The 18,859-nt window shown below is 38.4% G+C and overlaps 1 protein-coding gene across 10 annotated transcripts in view; it reads left to right on the top strand.

The window, feature by feature from the left end:
* Bbx (BBX high mobility group box domain containing) overlaps window positions 1-18,859 on the top strand; it is a 240,622-nt gene that overhangs the window by 63,826 nt on the left and 157,937 nt on the right. Inside the window, exon 1 of one of the 10 annotated variants that reach the window (XM_050163467.1) lies at window positions 3,291-3,310. The exons of 8 other annotated variants lie outside the window; for them this stretch is intronic. The gene's annotated coding sequence lies outside the window, so the exon portion shown is untranslated. Of the gene's footprint in view, window positions 1-3,290; window positions 3,311-17,945; window positions 17,997-18,859 lie in introns of those variants that run through there. One more of the 10 variants, XM_050163466.1, reaches the window with a different exon arrangement.

Here is an 18,859-nt window from a genome sequence, read left to right as displayed (position 1 = left end):
AATATAATAATAATAATAATAATAATAATAGTAATAATGTTAGATCAAACCATGCTTAGATTATTCAGGGAGACAGTGAGAGCCCATTCAAAAAAAAAATGTAAGACTCGGCACTCACATAGTTAATTAGATGTGATTGGTTTGAGAAGGAAGAATTATTTAGATTTTTGGAAACTTTCTGTGCCTCCCTGCATAGTGTTGACAAATATTTTGATGACTTTCTGGCACACTAAAAGCACTGGATTTGGAGTAAGAAAACCTAGTTACGATTTGACTCTACAGCTTAAATAGGTGAAATGTTGACTCACCTTTCTGGATCTAGGTTGTCTTTCTTGGTAAACTAGGAGTAATAGTGACCTTGGTGGCTTTCTCTAAAGTGAATGTTTTTGCAAAGTATGTTTGCTAAATTTCTTTTGGTAAATATTTGGATCGTGTACATGAATTTTAGATGTCTGTAACCAGAAAGACTTTGCTAAAAAAACTTTAAAAATTATAACTTTCAAATATAAAGTCTCTCAGTTAAAAGGATGTAGAAGGAATATTCTGCAGGCAGTCGATTAGATCACTAAGTCAGTAAGTGCTTTCCTTGTCAGACACAAGGTCTCCTGTTTGAATTCCAGAACTTGTGGCCACATGGTGGCTGGCATCCACAAGCCTTGGGCAGGTAGATAGAGGTAAGCTGGTTTTAAGGGTTTCTGGTTATCCAGCCTAGCCTACTTGGTGAGTTTCAAGTCAGGGAGAGACTCAGTCTCCCAAAAACATGAAGGACAGCTCCTGAGAAACATCTTAGATTGTTCTCTGGCCTCCATAGAAATGTGCACACAGACATGCACATTGTACATATGCGTGCATACCTATGCACGCACGTGTGTGCACACGCACACACACACACACATAAATAGCATGCAAATAAACCAAATATGTACTGAGGTGGGAGAGTATATTTCTTTCTTTTTTTCTTTCTTTCCTTTCTTTCTTTCTTTTTTTTTTTTTAATTAAATCTGAGACAGGGTTTCTCTGTGTAGCCTTAGCAGTCCTGAAACTCACTCTGTAGACCAGGCTGACCTTGATCTCAGAGATCTGCCTGCCTCTGCCTCCCAAATGCTATGATTAAAGGTGTGTGCCACCACTGCCTGGCTGGGAGAATACATTTCTGTTAGATATAATTTATTTAATTTTTAGAAAATATAAACTGTGGATATACACTGTTCATACTAGTACCAGCTTACAAGGAAGAAAAGACCCAAGTCTTACAGTAACATGCATTTATCTCAAGATGCCCTAATGGGCCTGGAGAGACGACTCAGTGGTTAAGAGCACTGACTGCTCTTCAGAGGACCCAGGTTCAGTTCCCAGCACCCACATGACAGCTAACAATTGTCTGTAACTCCAGTTCCAGGGGCTCCAACACCCTTACATAGACATATGCAGGCAAAATACCAATGCACATAAAGTAAAAAAAAAATGTTTAAAAAAAGATGTCTACCAATAAAAGAAATGTTCCATTGAGACAGAATAATGAAAGTGATTGAAATATTCTTAGTAAGATTTTATGAACGGAAAGAGGGAAATATTTGAAAGTATGTGGTATGAATTTTTTTTAACTTCCCAGTGAATTATATGCAAGCTTATATAATGCCTCTTATAATTATTTTGATACCCAAAACTTTATGTTAAAAATTTTGACTTTACAAATATAATTTATTTGTTGTTAGATGTGCCTATACTTTATATTAGGAATTAATTAGTTCTTCAATTTAATGATTTTTGTACTTGGTAAAATCTGAAAGAGTGTGAGGCCAAAAATGTAGTCTATTTTCTTATATTAATAAAAAGGCGTATTAAGATCATTATAAGGTGTATGGCTACGGATGCACGGTAGAACATCTACTTAGCCTGTGTCCAGTCCTCTGCCACAAGCACACACACCCAAGTGTGATCCAGATTAAAGCAGAAAGTGTTGTCAGCACGGTATTTTTGAGGAGTGGTGGAAGGAAAAGCGACAAGAATGCTTGTAAAATTCTCTGACTAGATATGATCATAACTGTGTAATTTTACAAAGCTAATTATCTATTCTTCGAAACCTCTTGGGTTCTATCTACTGTGTCTTTTAACACAGCCTTCTAGTTCAAGTTTGGTCTTCATTTGACCTGTGGCACTTCTGATCATAGCCGTCAGTGAGTCAGCCAATCTGAACATGTTTGTCTGACAGTGATCTTGTGCTCACCCCTGTAGTGGAAATACACACACACACACACACACACACACACACACACACACACGGATTGATAAGTTTCTGAGATTGTTAATAGGTTATATGTGATCATGAGTCTAAGGTGTATATTTAGTCTGAAAACTGAATACTAAACATATACTCAGGAATATGAGCTCTGAAATACCAACTTAGTCGCGTCCCTTTTAACTTTCCCAGCTACTTGCCAGTGAAAGTAATCACTAATTTGCCAAACCTTAGTCACTTGAGATCTAAGATAACGGATCTTTTGAGAGCAGTTTCAGTGGCAAGAAACTCTTGAATCTTTCAGATAGAAAGTACTATTAAAAACTTTGTGACTGTTTTGGTTCTGAATTGACAGCTATACAGTGGACTAGGTACTGAACTTTTGTGGGTGCACCGTTGTTCCTGCTTGGTAGGGCAAATGGGGAAACCAAAACCGAGTCACAGACGAGGCCATCGGAGGTCTAATAGGTTAGACACATGTAGCACACAGCCTGATGCTTCTGAAGACAATGAGCAAAATGATTTTCCCTAAACCCTGTAAGTAGGGTAAGAAGTCTTTTAAGATTTAAATTGAAGCTATAGAGAAAATAATGTAGATTAAAAGCCAAAACACAGATACTTTAAGCAACCCAGGAAATAGTTTTGTATGAATGTAAAAAGCTAGATTTGCAGTTTAACAGTTGAGGGGCATCTTGATACCTTGACAGTTGGAGATATAAATGCTTCTCACCGTGGTTGCACATATCAGCGATTGTTGATTAAAATGGTTACTTTCCCACAACAGGGTCAGATAGCAGTTATTAAATAGGCAAGGATTTGTCAGTTTTCTTTTTATTCTTTTAGGCACCTTATATAATTTGGTATTACGTTCCCCTTTCTCTCCCTGTATTACATTCTTGGTGTCAAGCTTCTATTTAGTTCCTCCATATTTTTTTTCTTCTAGGGACCAGCCTTGTTTTTGATTCCTCTAAACTTATGCCCTTCATGCTCAGTCCAATTCTTTGCCACTTCTTATATGCCATTCCTGGGATGACTACTAGACGTAAGGCCTTCAAGCTAACTGCAGAAAAAGTAGGTGGTAAAGGTGGAGATTCAGATGGTTGGTAATGTGATTATTTCCAGAGCCTATAGTTCTGACTGTGAGAGCCACAGTCATGTTACTTAGTTAACATCAGCATCATCTCTTACACCTAACACTGTGACCTAGGCAAATTTGACAGTGGCTTGGACAACATCTTTCTTCATTGATAAAAGACAATTAAAAGTCTTCCTTTCTATATAATAGAATTACTGGAGATATTAGACAAAGGAATATTACATCATACTACTACTACTATTTTAATTATTATTTAGAAAACTCTCACTAGTAACTGTGGTGGTATACTAAGGATTGTATGTTCTTGATCCCTCGCAAGTGCTATTATTTTTTGTAGTGAGGAAATTGGGGTTTGAGAAAATTATGTAACCTGCCCACAGATCAATTTTTCTGGATTCAAATCCAGATATGTATAAGTGTAGAATTCCCGTCTGCTCTTGACTAAAACAAGGTGCCTCCCCGGGGCACAGATCGGGTAGGGCTGCTGCTACCTTTCCTTGCTGCTGTTTCAGTGGAGCCAGAGCAGGGGACTTTGCTGGACTGTCTACAGGCTTGCATTCATATTCTGGCATTCATGTTTTGATTTGTAATCCTGAGCAATTCTCTTCAGTATTATGAGACTTACATTTGTAGTCAATACCTGGAAATGACGGCAGCATTTTATAGAGTATAATAGTTCATGAGAACAGGGGTCTTAACTTATGATATGGATACTCAAAATAGGATAGAAAATATGAGTTAACTTTAAAAGACTTTATCTTCTAGCTGATGTTACTTGAATTGTATTTGTTTCTTAAAAGTGGAAGGCTTATTTGGTGCTTCCCTTTATATTTGAAGAAGTCCAAGGGCTTGGGGGCACTGGCTGAGCTCTCAGCTTGGAAATCTCAAGTACCAAACAGAACAATAAGCAAAAACATTTAGTGAGCAGATGATTAATAATAGTAATAACAATTTGTGTGAATGATTGGGTGGCAGTGGATCTGATATTAAAATAAACCAACATTACATATTTAAAGTACATTGAACCATCCTGAGAATTAGTTCTAGCCAAGCAGATTGAGGCTTGGCAGGGACACACACAGTTAAAGTTTTGTGTCCATTACTCTGCACTTAGTAGCACTGATCTGGAACCTATATGACCTCTGGAAATAAGTGTCACAAACGTGATGTGTTTTATGGTCGTCACACTACTTAATCCATTTTTATTAGGATGAAAGAGATCTCACTTTTGGCTGATTTCCACACCTGTAGCAATTAGAATGCGAGGGAGCAGGGTTCCTGCAGGTGCTGAGAAGGTTTAGGAGGAACCTGACCAAGGGTGGAAAAGCCACAGCAGTATCATTTCTTCTTTCCTTTTGGTTTTCCAAGACAGGGTTTCTCTGTATAACCTTGGCTGTCCTGGGTTTGTAGACCAGACTGGCCTGAAACTCACAGAAATCCTCCTGCCTCTACCTCCCAAGTGCTGGGATTAAAAGCGTGTGCTACCACCGCCAGGCAAATACATTTTAATAAGAATCTTTAAGTGAAGCATGTGCATGCTCAAAACCCACTTTGTTTTGTGAGATAGTTTAAGAAGTTATTAGCTTCTTTTTCCAGTGAAGGGTGTTAGAGGTCTGTTCCAGCCCCCTCCCCCTTCTCTGGAGTTCGCAGTGTAAGCAGGAGCTAGGGAACAGGAGCCAGGGATTAAGCCTGCTCAAGGGCTTCCTGGTAGACATGCAGAATTCCTCTAAAGGCACCTCCTGGTTTGGGGGACATGAATACTCAGCAGGATTGGTGCTACTAATAACTTCCTGGGGAACATTAGGGTAGGCTGAATTATGGTGATGAAAGCAAGTCCTCTGTTTTAGAAAGATTTTCATACAGAATAGTTTAGAATAGGAAACAAGAGCAGAGTTCAGCCTGGCAGCTTAGTCACTCCAGCGTTTCATCTGAGGGTCTAGATGGCTCTGTTTGTTCTTGTTTGCTGTGTTTTTGTTCATTCTTGAAAATTATATGGGTGGAAAGAAGAGTAGACCAGATTGATGTTCACATTATTGTTTTGGTAAAATGAATTGGAAAATACAGTCATTCTCTCATTTATTTTTAATTGAAATTTAAAAATTTACAAGTTTAAATTTTTTGTTGATGGTATATGTGTTATTTTATTATCTCCACAGAATGGGCTCTTTTCATGCTCAAGTATATTTATTTTAGTCAACCACTCAAGCTTTGTTGTTCTACACTATCCTTTTACTAATTATCCCTTAGTTGTGCCTGAACTTTTTATTGTATTTTTCTCACTGGATTTTACCTTACTATTACTATGTTTAAAATTTTATTATGGAACATTTCATACATCTATGATAAAACTTTTAATTTATAAGACCATATGGCTCTTATTTAAAAGCCTATCAAAGTAATCAGTGCACACTGATCATAATAACATGCATTAAATCAAGAATTTTTAAAATATTAGAGGTAAATATTTTAATTAATATTTAATTCTTAATAAAATGCATTATTGGTATTTTTTATAATTGGTGGATTAGCATTATTCAAGATTAATACTCATTTCCATTCCTTCTAGTGTATATAATGTGAAATTTTGTTTATATAGATAACCTTGAAAAGAATAAGAAATATTTTGTGGGGGAGAATTTGTGGGTTATATTCACGAACACAGTGATCCATCAGTTAAAAATATCTTTAATGATTTATCAGTGGATGATTCAATTGGTCGTCCTCCAATTTTAAGTTACAAGTTGGCAAGCTACTGGAGTTGCAGAAGAATGAGTAGTCTAGGACCATTCATGATCCACTGGCAATACTAATTGTCACCTTGTATCCTGTAAGGAGTTTGGTTGGTTCTCGCTACCCTCCTCAGAGCTAAGTTTGTCAGTGTGAGATGTGAGCTTTAATTGTGTAAAATGGGAGAAGAGGGCTGGAAAGGGGAGATAGGAAAAGCCTCCATCCTCTGAGGGCACAGTCCAGAGTTGGCCGCTTTAGAGAGGAGTACGAGTGAAAGTGACCTAGGGGGGCACTTAATGTCCCTGTGTCTTTCTCCTTTGGAAAGTCAAATACTAACAGGATTCCCATTTGAAGGCTAGTATGCTAGAAAGCATGTGTTATGGGCTCTTAATTTAAAACATGTCTGTTTATTTATTTATACTCCATTTAAATTTTGGTGTGTTTTTTGACCTTGAGCCGTGCTGGCCCAGGTACATAGTAAATGTCTTAGGGTAATAACATGGGTCTTAGCTGCTTCCATACATCTGTTTATAAGCTGTCCTTCTAGAGCATGTCTTAATGTATAAGTTTCCCAGATCAGGATCAACACTGAGTTCCCTCTAACTGTTCCTCCTGTATATCTCTTGTTAGTCATTTTGTATGGTCAATTTTGGCAAAGCATATTTTAAATAGATTAATATAAGGAATTATGTACAATTTTATAAGTGAACAGCCACAGATTACTTTTTGGCTCCTGCCTTATTTTTTAGGAGGTGTGAATTCATAAAATTCCCATAGTATAAGAGATCTCCTGATATTTAGATTCTTCCTTTCATTTTACAAGAGGGAAGCCTTGGGTTAAGCCAGTAGCCCCAGGTTACAGAGGTATGAGGAAAGTAGACCTGAGCTTCCTGACTCCAGCATTACTTGCTGTGCTACCTCATACCTGCTGCCTTTGGCTAAATTGCATTCCTTACCCCAGTCCTACTTAATATCCTTTATCCTGTGGACTGACTAGCTTTGGGCTATTCAGCATTATTTTTTAAATAGAAAAGCGTTTACTTTTTCTTTGAGGAGTTTCCTAAAACAAAACAAAACGAATATGCCTTATCTACTGCTGAATACTTTCTCCTACCCTGTGTTACAGGGCTGGGCAAGCTGGGGGCCCTAAGCTCCTGGGCTGTGGGGGGAGGAAGGAGACGGGGAGGGGATAGTCACAGGTCAGAGTAGAGGTGGATTGGCAGAGCAGGGACTGGGGGGAGTGGGAAATTTACATCATTTCCCTGCAACTGCAGGCCCTACTTTTCCCTGTGTAATAGTTCACTAGATTGGAAGAGATTCTTAAAAGAAAGGAAAGGAATGACAGGCTTGATGCTCCTGTTCATAAACCCATGCTATTAGATGAAACTGTCAATAACTATCTAGAAGCCGCCAGGACTGTCTGTGCTTCCCTCTCTCCAGCTCAGTTCCTTTCTGCTCCGCCCCATCCCTGCTCTCTGCTGCTCAGATCAGCTTCCTGCTTCTCTGAAAGCTGTTGTGTAGAGCTGGTCTGCCTTCACTGAAAGCATTATATTTGTAAGACTAAGGCAGGTTTTCTGTAAGTCTTGTTGGTTTGGTTTTCTTTGGCGGACAGATTGTGAGGAAAAGATTTTTTTTTTTAAAAGAAAAAGGTGCAGGCTGAAAAAGCAAAACCATCATGAATTGTGTTGTCACATCGTGCCGGTGTTACAACCAGCTCAGTAGACTGCTGCACTGAAAACATTTCTGTGAGAGGTATGTGCTTGGAAAAACGGAAAGGTGACTGACTGTTGGCCTTGGAGCGAACTGCCCGTCCAGCAGCTGCTCAGCTGTCGTACGATCGTAATTCTTCCTAGTGTTTTGATATGGAAAGGGCAATCGTTACTTGAAGCCTAGTGCAGTTAACTAGCTTAATGGTTAAAAAAAAAAAAAAATGTTAAATCTGTGTGTTCTGTCCCCACATCAGAACTCCTTCAGGCCTGGCCATCCTGGGTCTAGTGAAATTTAGGGTGTTAGTGCAGACTCTTTTGGTGGTGTTTGTCAGTAAACAAGATGATGATCTTTAGTACCTGTCTCATTATTTATGAACCACATGACAGAGATTAATGAGAGAGACTTCAAGTGGCCTCGAAGAAGCTTCAGACTCATTAGGAGCTTTCTGAACTGGCAGATGGCAAATGTAAAAGGAAATGGTTGGTGTTTTACCATAGTCTAAAGTGGAAGCTTTAAAGTTTAGAGGGTGTATTACATGGCAGTGGGAAAATCTGGAGGCGCCACTAAAATTCGGAGGCATAGCCCATGACCAGTGATGCCTGCTCAGAGCGGTTTGAATACTCATGGCTGTCTTTTTGAGATCTATTATGATGTTTTTATTAAGTAGTCAAAGGGCAAGGATTATGAACAACAATATAACCACACTGAAGGAACCTCGTGACATTTTACTACTTAAAATCAGGATATTCTATTAAAGAAAATTTTAGAATATATCAAAAATAGTAAAATATATAATATTTTATCATGTGGGTGATTGGATAAGCTACTAGTGACAGAAACCATCCAAACTATGAAGTATTTTATGTTCGATTTTAATTATTTTTGTCAGGAAATAAACTGAAGAGTTCTTAAATGTTGGCATGTTTCCAGTTAGTAATATTTTGTTATTAAATTATAGTTATTTCCGTATTATGGGGCACATGCTCTTGCACACCATTAGCACAGAAATCTCGAAACCTGTTGTTATAAATAGATGCTAAGTATCATAACCAAACTTAAGTTCTATCCTCTAGGAGAGTATTTTGTTCTTTAAAGGAGATTTAACTTCTCAAATATTTACGAAGAGCAAATCTTCATGCTCATAGACGATATTAGCAAGCTAAATATGTAAAAGGTTATAGGGCTGGGGGAGTGCTACTAAGTGCTAGGAAACTTGTGGTTCAGTTCCTAACACCAGGGAAAAATAACAGAACATGTGAGTGAATGAATGAATGCTCCTAGGAAGAACTCCACTGACACCATACACGGACACCAGTGTTTACTGTAGTCATTTTTATGTTAAGCTGCGTGTTAAAAACCAAGGAGAGTGTTTACTACCGTTACCCAGTCTTTCTTTCCTCCAGAGGTTCTAAATTAATTGATTGAGGTGGAGCCGTGGTATTGATAGTCTCAAAATCATTTCCTCCTATTTCTAATTTAGTCAGAACTGTGAACAGTTGCATCAACTAAACATCCAGCTTCTGACTCTTTATGTATACCATCTGTGTGGTCACCAGATCTGCTTTTGGCGTGTGTCCTCTAAGGTCTGAATTCTGTCACACACAACCCTTCAGATATTCAACAGTCTTTCTTCCTCAAGATGTAACTTTTTAAAAAATTTCCTAACTTAATCAGTCTTTGGAATTCCTTCCCCATTTTGCTGACCCTCCCCTTCTTTGAATTGCCCTTGTTTGCCAATATCACTCTTAAATAGGATGCCCTTACACTTAACCGTCATTTTGGCTATCTGTGTGATGTCCAGCACAGGATGTGGAGGACAGAGAGACAGAATGGTGCTGTAGCCCCTTGTTCTGAACTGTTTCTACTTGGGTTTTTAATGGTTAAGTTGACCTTGGCGCTTCTGACTACATGAAGTCAGCTAAGGCTCTTTTTTCATGTGAACTATACTTAAATTAGACCTCCCCTATTCCATGATTGTAGGTTTTCCTTTCCTAGTTCTAGGATTTACACTTAGGAAACAAAAGACAAGAGGATCAGTTAGTTATTCTACACATCTGCATATATAACATGGCTGAACTCAGTGCCAGGTTTTTCTTGTGTGTGTGTGTTGTTTGTTTATGAGATGGGGTCTTGCTATATACTCCAGTCTAGTTTTGAACTTGTTGATCCTCCTGCCCCATCCTACCAGATGTTGCTGGGATTACAAGTATGTACCACCACTTGTATATATAGCAACAGTTTTAAAGAGTGATCTGTGGGTTCATTTGGACTTACAATTAGTCTTGTTAATTAAGTCCCTCTCTCCAGTGTTTCCTTCAATTCATTATTCAAAGCCTGCAATTCATAGTTAAGAATCCATTTGACTTAACAGTCTGTCATACTGTCCCTATTCAGTATTTCATCTAATGTTTCCCTAAAACTAGATTTATTCTATCAAAATATTCTACTGGACTACTAGTTTAACATGAAATATCAATAGGAAATGCATTTATCATTACATTTATATTTTTATTACATTTACTTATTTACATGTGTGTACACTTGCATACTTGTGTGTGCAGGTCAGAGGATAACCTTTGGGACTTAGTTCTCTCTTTCCACCATGTTATTCCCTCAGTCAAACTCAGGTCACTGGGCTTGAAGCAGGTACTTTTACCCTGTGAGCCATCTCACTGGCCTTTTCAAAACGCACTCAATGAATGACAGAAATAGAAGACATGTTTTGTCAAGGAGCAGGTGACTTATGGAAGGTCATCATTCTGTTAGTCTCTGCATGCACAGCTTGCTGTACCCTGCAGTGTTCCTAGTGTGCAGCTCGAGCACCATTGCAGCTCATCAGGGTAGAATGGCAGAGAAACCTGAAAGGCAGCAGAACGCTTCTCTACAGTGACTCTTCACTTTCCTGCTCCTAGGTAATAATATTGAACCCACAACATTAGCTTGTGGCCATTTGTGGATTTGGTATTCATTTACTCTTCCGCCAAAATCAAAAAAGAGAGGAGTAATTATTGTTCATAAGTTAGCTGCAAAGAATAATTTTCTTAGAAATTTGGGTAGCTTGACCATTTTTCTTTGGAGATCTAGATAATCCCACTACCGCCTATCATCCTTGCTCCCCTTCACCCCCTCCACCATTTCCCCCTTCTTTGCAGTTTCTCTTGCCCTCATCCCCATTGGTATCTATACATATTCAGAGTTGGTGGAAGAGTAACACCAGCTTGCTCTGAGTGAATCAGCACGGAGAGCTTTTACATGTTAAGGCAGAGACATATATGGTCAGTCTTCAAATTTGCAGATGAAGAAACTGAGGCATAGGAAGGGGAAGTTTTGCTGTAGCTCTGTATGTCTGCACAGTACTGACAGTACTGAGTACATTAAAACGTTTAGTAAATGCTTGGTTACTACTTGCCCCCCCCCCCCCCACCTATTCCTTCTTTCTTCACCTAGGAATTGGATTTTACCTTTCTTATTCCCAGGCTCTGCCCTGGGGCACTCATTGCTTTAACAGTGTTGCAAATGGAACAGATTTTTCAACAATACCTATTACTTTAGAAAAGCTCCAGTGATACAGTAGGAGCTCAGATAACCAGGTTTATTTTTCCTTCTCTTGACTTATAGGAAAATAAGCTTCTTTCCCCCTCTTGCTTTAAAAAATTGATTTTAAACAGTGCAGTAAAGAAGAAGAAAGGAGTTTCCAGAGACTAAATAGCTGTGAGCCCATCTGCTTACACCTCACCAGAATGGCCGCATCTTCCAGTGAAATTTGATGGTCCCACTGGAACATGTCTGCTACTACCTGGTGAGCTACATCATCAGCAGTGACGGGCTTAATTACATTCATTGTACTGTATGTGTGGGGAATGAAAGTATACTTCAATACATTTCAGAAATATCTTCAGTGGCAGTTATAGAAACAGAATGGCTTTTTAAAAAATAAGTACATTTAGCCAGGCAGACCAGGCTATTCTTCAATGCTTTGGCTAATTAGGTCTGATGCTGTGTGAGTCTTAACAATTTAGAAGCCTGTGGTTTTCTTGGTCTAAAGGTAGAGTAATTTGAGTGGAGTTGTTTTTGAGCTTCCCTGTTCCCTCTGCTCCAATGGTTCTTCATCTCCGTTTTCTACTTTGTATCATATTTTGTATGGCTTGCCTAATACTTGTTTACTTTTACATGGCTTGTCTTCTTGTCTCATATCCTAAAATCTATTTCTATGAAATACTTCATTGTTTTTCATATCTGTGCTTTTAGCAAGATCTTTTCATTTTCTGGAGGTGAAGATTGAATGCTTGTATTTTGTTTTTTCCAGACAAGGTTTCTCTGTGTAACAGTCTTTCTTGGCTATTCTGGAACTGGCCTCGAACTCACAGAGATCTGCCTGTCTCTGCCTCTAAGGGCTGGGATTAAAGGCATGCGCCACCACTGCCTGGCAATTGAATACTTGTAGAACCAGAAACTTTGTGTGGAAATACTATGTAGAATTGTGCAGTCATAAAGCCTTGTGACAAATAGATGAAGGTATGATTACTAGTAGAATTAGCTACCTCCTGAACAGTACAAAATATGAAGAACTAAAATAACCCGTGAGATGGGATTTGGCTGTGTTCAGAGCTGTGACAGTAAAGGGCAAGAACAAAAATCATAAATAATTAAAAACCTTAACCTGTCTAAGTAACTGTTTAGACAGTGCTTATAAACTGTTTTCTACAGCTTCCAAACAATTACTTTTTATATTATGCACTATCTCAGTCATTTTCCTGAGAATTAACATTATTAAGAGACTGGGTGGAGGGTATCACACTTCAGAAAGAATGTTGATGTCTGACTTTAGGGTCAACAGAATGTTAAACATTGTCTGTTCATAGGAAACTTAGGAACCTCTAAAAATGTTCATGTATTTGCTTATGTGCACATGTATATAAACAGCTGCACACACACATGTATGAAGATGCCCCTTAAAGTGTACTAAATGTCAAGGAATTGTAAGAAAATAGTGTACTGGTTGCTGAAGTATTTATAACAGGTAAAAGTCATGGTTAATGAATGATGAAACTTTTGATCAGAATTATTATTATATTTCATATTATGAAAGCTTCAGAGAAAGTGGATCATAGGTATCTATCAAGCAGGCCTAAGTTAACACAAGTAAGACACCAAGCCAACAAGTTATGACTTATATTTTGAAATATACATTGATATTTACTATAAGTATGAAAAGTATCAAAAGTACCTTGTATGAATTTAAAAAATTTTATTTTTATTTTCAAGACAGGGTTTCTCTGTAGCTTTGGAACTGGTCCTGGGACTTTCTCTGTAGATCAGGCTGATCCTGAACTCACAGAGATAGATCCACCTGTCTCTGCCTTCCGAGTCCTAGGATTAAAGGCATGTGCCACCATCGCCTGACATATGTTTTCATTTGGTTAGGTTATACTTGAAGTTGTATGGGTATCCTGTTCATTGTAACAAGGGTCTATTTTAGGTTGAGGCTCATGAGACTGTCTTAGAGCTGATTATGAGATTAGATATTAGTCTTTTGTTTTTTTGTTATTTTTTCGGCTGGGGGTGGTAGGAGGAAATGCCATGCGCAAATAGAATGCCTTGAAGAAACCAGAATTATTATTCTGGCTAGAGTTCAGAAATGGGTCTTGTTGTGATAGGAGCGGTGGGGCTGTGTCCCACCACCCGGCCGCCCACACGGCTAGCTTTACCCGAAATAATTACACAGAAACTGTATTCTTTTAAACACTGTTTGGCCCATTAGCTCTAGCCTCTTATTGGCTAGCTCTTACATATTAATCTAACCCATTTCTAATAATCTGTGTAGCCCACGAGCTAGCTTACCAGGAAAGATCTTAAGCTGCGTCTGTCTGGAGCGGGAGAATCATGGCGACTGCCTGACTCAGCTTCTTTCTCCCAGCATTCTGTTCTGTCTACCCCACCTACCTAATTTTCTGTCCTATCAGAGACCAAGCAGTTTCTTTATTACTTAACCAATGAAACAACAAACAGAAAGATGACCCTCCTCCATCAGGGTCTGAAGAGTGGCGTGGTGCAAACAGAAACTAGAATTTATGGGATTTGGTATGTGATGAGAAGGTTTATAAGAAGCATGCTGGTAATGTTGAACATTTTTAAACAAGAGGAAAGTGTTTGGGGTTACACTTTATAGGGGTCTATTTAGTTTTTACAAGAGGATATCAGACAGGACAATTACAGGTTTTAACAAGATGATGGCACTAGAAATATGAAAAGCGGACTGATTTACTGTATTTAAGTACTTGAGTATGTTAAGTTCTGTGGTTGCATATGTGATAGTGAGTGAGGCAGAATAAACCACATACCAGCATGATCATTTTTGGGTGGGTTGAATGGTATAGCAATATCTTAGCCTGTTCATAATGGGTAACTTGTAAATAACAGAGGTTTATTTCTTACTCTTCAGGAGATGAAGCAGATAAGATAGTCTAGTAAGGTTTCATCTCCTGGCTTTGGATCACACTTTCCTATTCTGTACTTACATAGTGAAAAGAGCAAGGTAGCTTTTTGAGTTCTTTTAACAAGTGAAGGCACTAATGTATCCATGAGCTCTCTGCCTTCCTGACTTCTTCTCCCAATGACCCTATCCTAAAATTCCTCACCTCAAGGAATTGGATTTCAACATAAAAATTTTAGATGTATGTAAGCCTTCAGATCATAGCAAGTGACAACTACAGGAACAGGGGAAGCCCCAAGAGAAGTACATCTGGGGCTTTAAGGGGAAACACGGTATGTTTAAATTCCAATATTGAAGTGTCTGTGAGATAAGTAGGTTGAAGTACTCATTTAAAAGTAAAATATGTCTGGGCTTTGGAAGAGAGAAATGGGCTTGAAATACAAATTTGACAATCATCCGCATGTGATACCTGAAGCCCTCAGATCAACTCAGGAAAATAGAATAATGAAGGCTGACTGGGGATCGTCAGCCCAAGGCATTGCCAAGGACACAGCCTACGGCACAGAACGGCATTTTGATCATTGCTTCTTACTAGTTTTGCTGTATGTTTATGTTGATTGTTTATCGAGGTAGTTGTAGACTTACATGTGGTTATAAGAAAGAATGCAGATATTTCCTATGCCTGCCGCTTGGGTTCCACCCATGGTCACTTATTTCACATGGCTTACAGAGTACCTGCATACTACAGTCAACCTCTCCAGCATCCCAGGGACCCCTGTCATTACCCATATTATAGACACATCCACTTCCCTTTTCCTTAGTCCTTTACAGCTCCTTGGAAACAATGTCTGTTCCTGTCTGTATTTTGTCATTTCAAAACTGCTTTAGAAATAAAGTTACATAGTAGGTGAGTAGTCTCTTGGGACTGACTTGTGGAGTCGGACTAATTTCTGGAGAGTCATGTAAATTGTGTGTGTATCAGCAGTTCCTTTTTTATTGCTGACTAGTATTCCATATTCTGGAGCTATCATAGTTTATTAATTTTCTTAAAACATGCAGGGTATTTTGAACATGGAACCATCATGAATAAAGATGCCGCCAACTTTCATGTACATGCTTTCATCATTAATTAATTAAATAAAATCTGTGTCTGTCTCCATGGATATCTGCTTACTTCAATGCCATTTATTTGGAAAGCTGTCGTTACTTTTCTCGTTACCTTTCTTAAAAATAAGAATATTTGTGTGAGTTTATTTTGGGGTTGTCTATTATTTTATTGTTCTAGATGTTTCTGATATGCATTTTTAATTGCTATAGTTGCATGTCTTAAAATCAAGAAAGTTTATTATTTCTTTATTAATTTTTAATTGTTTTTAGCTATCCCAGTTCCTTTGGCTTTCTGTTTAAAATCTGAAAAAATCTTGGTGTACCTACTGCCTCTACAAAATTTTACTGGGATCTTTTTTTATTGGAACTGTTTTAAGTCTGTGTATCAATTTGAACTGTCTTGGTATGTGTTTCTTGGACATTTGAAAAGTAATGTTTATTTACTGCTGTTGGGTCAATTAAGTAGTCTGTAAAGGTCAATGAAATAACTTGATTGATAAGATCACTGAGTTATTGTGTATGTTGATTTTTGCCTAATTGTTCTGTCAATTACTGAATAAGAGTGTTGCTGTTTATCACTGTTGTTTGTTGTGGGTTTGCCTTTAAATTGTTTCAGTTCTGTACATTCTTAATATTACACGTGTTTAGGGTTGGCATATTTGTAGAGATTATGATTCTTTTGTCATGTATAATGTCCCTGTCTCTTATAATTGCCTTTGTTCTGAAGTATGTTATCTGATTAAAGTAGTATTCTTACTATATTTTGAGGGACCTTTATATAGCATAATATTTCTTTTCATTTACTTTTAATTTACCTGTCATCGTCTTTTTTTAATTTTTATTTTTCCATTCAATTATTTATACTTCCTTCCCTCCTCCCAATCCCCTCCTGCTCCCCCACACTTCCTGCTCCCTCTCCCACCCTGCTTGAGAGAGGGCAGGGAATCCTGCTCTGTGGGAAGTCCAAGGCCCTCTCCACCTACATCCAGGCCTAGAGAGCTGTGCATCCATATAGACTAGGATCCCAAAAAGCCAGAACCCGTAAAAACAAGTCCCAGTGCCTTTATCAATGGCTTCTCAATCAGCCCCCATTGTTAGCCACAATCAGAGAGTCCGGTTTGATCACATGCTCATTCAGTCCTGGTCCAGCTGGATTTGGTGAGCTCCCATTAGAACAGGCACACTGTCTCAGTTGGTGGACCAATCCCTCGTGGTCCTGACTTCCTTGCTCATCTTCTCCCTCCTTCTGCCTTTCGACTGGACCTTGGGAGCTCAGTCCATTGCTCTGATGAGGGTCTCTGTCTCTTATCTCCTTCTGTTGCCGAACGAAGATTCTACGGTGATATTCTGTCTTTTTGAAATAAGTTTCTAATAGATCATATAGTTACATTTCATTTTTAATGTCTATGGATCTATTTTAATTATTATACTTATTTCCCTTTGCATTTATTTTATAATTTGTAATATATTTAAGCTTTATTTTATTGTGTTAGTATTTTTGCCTGCATGTTTGTGTGTGCACTGCTTGCATGCAGCACCTGTTGAGGCAAGAAGAGGGCATTGAATCCTCCGGGACTGGAGTTAGACATGTTTTTGAGCTGCCATATGGGTTCTGGGAATAGAAGCCAGGTCTTCTGAAAGAGTATCCGATTCACTTAATGACTGAGCCATTTCTTAGGCCCCTGTAATATTGTCTTAAATACCTTTCCATATACATTTAGAAGCACTTTAGACAGTCATAGGATTTTATCATAATGTAGAAAACTCAAAAGAAAATTGAGGGCATCCTTAGTATTTATGTTTTGTTATCACGTTTCCAGGTATTTCTTTTTTATATTCCAGTGTTATTTCTTTTTTTCTGTATGTTTATTGAATTTCTCTAGCTATCCTTTTAGGGTAAGTCTACTGTTAAACATTTTTCTGAATTCCTTTTTGTCTGAGGCTGCCAGTATCTTGCCATCCCAAAGGATACTTTTGCTGGGTGTGGGGAACCTAGGTTTGCCTTCTATTTCTTTCAGTACTTAAAAATTGCACAGCTTCTGTCTTGTGTGAGTTTTGATAAGAAATTTGTTGTACTGTGAACTGTTCTTTGAGAGAAGGAGAGATGATTAATTTCAGAAGTTTGACTATGAGTTAGTATTTGTGTGTGGAGAGGGATGGGATGTAGCCAAACATGGAATTTTTTTTCTGTCATTATTTTACAGTCCTCTTCCTTCTTCCCTCCTTTCTGGGTTAGATCTATTTATTATTGTTCCACAATTTCCCTGAAGCCTTGTTTAGTTTTTAAAAAAGTATTATTTATTTTTTGTTCAGATCGGGTAATTTTTATTCTATTATTCTTTTCTCTGACTTCTGTAGTCAACTGCTAAACACATTTGTTAACTTACTTTGCTGTTCAGTTCCAGAATTTTTATTTGACTCTTTTTTTTAATTTTGTATTCATTTGTTTCAGCCAAATTCACAGTTAGTCACTGAAGCATTTTATATTTTTAATCCTAACATGTCTCTCAATCTCAACTCTCACATTATTTAAGTGGAGATGCTCTTTGTTTTGATATAGTTTATGTGGTTGAAACCTGGATACTTTGATGTGTTTCAGTGCTGTGGCTCTCACTGAAATCCTTTCTGTCATCTCGGACAGTGACCTAGCTGTAAGAAGAGCGAAACCATCTCATTACTGCATGGTGAGACAGCTTCACTCCCTTCTGTCCTCCAGTGACACATGCAGAAGACAGGGGCCCGAGTTACTGCTGTGCAAGGAATTCCCACCCTCTCAGGCTTCCGTTGATTACATCCTTGCTAGAGTGGATAGAAGGGCTTCTTCACCTTTGCTGTCTGTCTGACTTTTGTTGATGCAGTGGACTAGGGTGGGAAATGGGGAGTTACCTTACTATTGCTAAGCAGTGGCCAACATTTTGATTGTCCACTCGGCTGCCTGTTACTCCATGCAAACAGACACAGAGAGGGAGGCATTACTCTTAGGTAGGTGGCTATAAGTTCTTTGTCTTTTAATGGTCTACCTTGACTATATATGTGAATGGCGGGGTTCAAATTCCTAATTCTTACATGCCTTTCTCTGCACTGCTTCAGTTTGTGGGTTGTGGCTTACCTTTATAATCAGTCAGTCAGTCAAGGGCAGAAGTCTAAGTGTTCTGTACTTGGTTTTATCTAGCAGTAGTAAATGTGGGGCCACAGATTTTTTTTTCTTTTCCTGTGAGACGTTTGGCTTTCCTGCAATAATTATTAATTTTCTGAGTTGCTCTACTGCCTCTCTGTTGGTTCTTTGGCTAGGAAAAGCTAGTTTTGGTGGATCCTTGGGCCTTTGCTTTGTTAGCATTTCTGGATGATCAGCTTCTTCACTTTCAAGACTAGAAGACATGATGGAAAAAGACAAAGGAAAACAGAACTCATCAGTGGGTTTCTTTTTAGAATCGTGTGTGTGTGTGTGTGTTGATAATGGGAGTCATTATGTAACCCAGACCGATCTTGAAGTCACTAGGTATCCTAACCTGGCCTTAAATTCAGAAGTCTCTTCTCCCAGCCTTCC

This window comes from Alexandromys fortis, unplaced genomic scaffold (genome assembly GCF_014885135.2).
Source record: "Alexandromys fortis isolate MF-2015 unplaced genomic scaffold, M_Fortis_MF-2015_v1.1 scaffold_131, whole genome shotgun sequence".
Classification (NCBI taxonomy): domain Eukaryota; kingdom Metazoa; phylum Chordata; class Mammalia; order Rodentia; family Cricetidae; genus Alexandromys; species Alexandromys fortis.
Note: the sequence above shows the minus strand (reverse complement) of the source record. Positions and strands in the feature narration are given on the sequence as shown.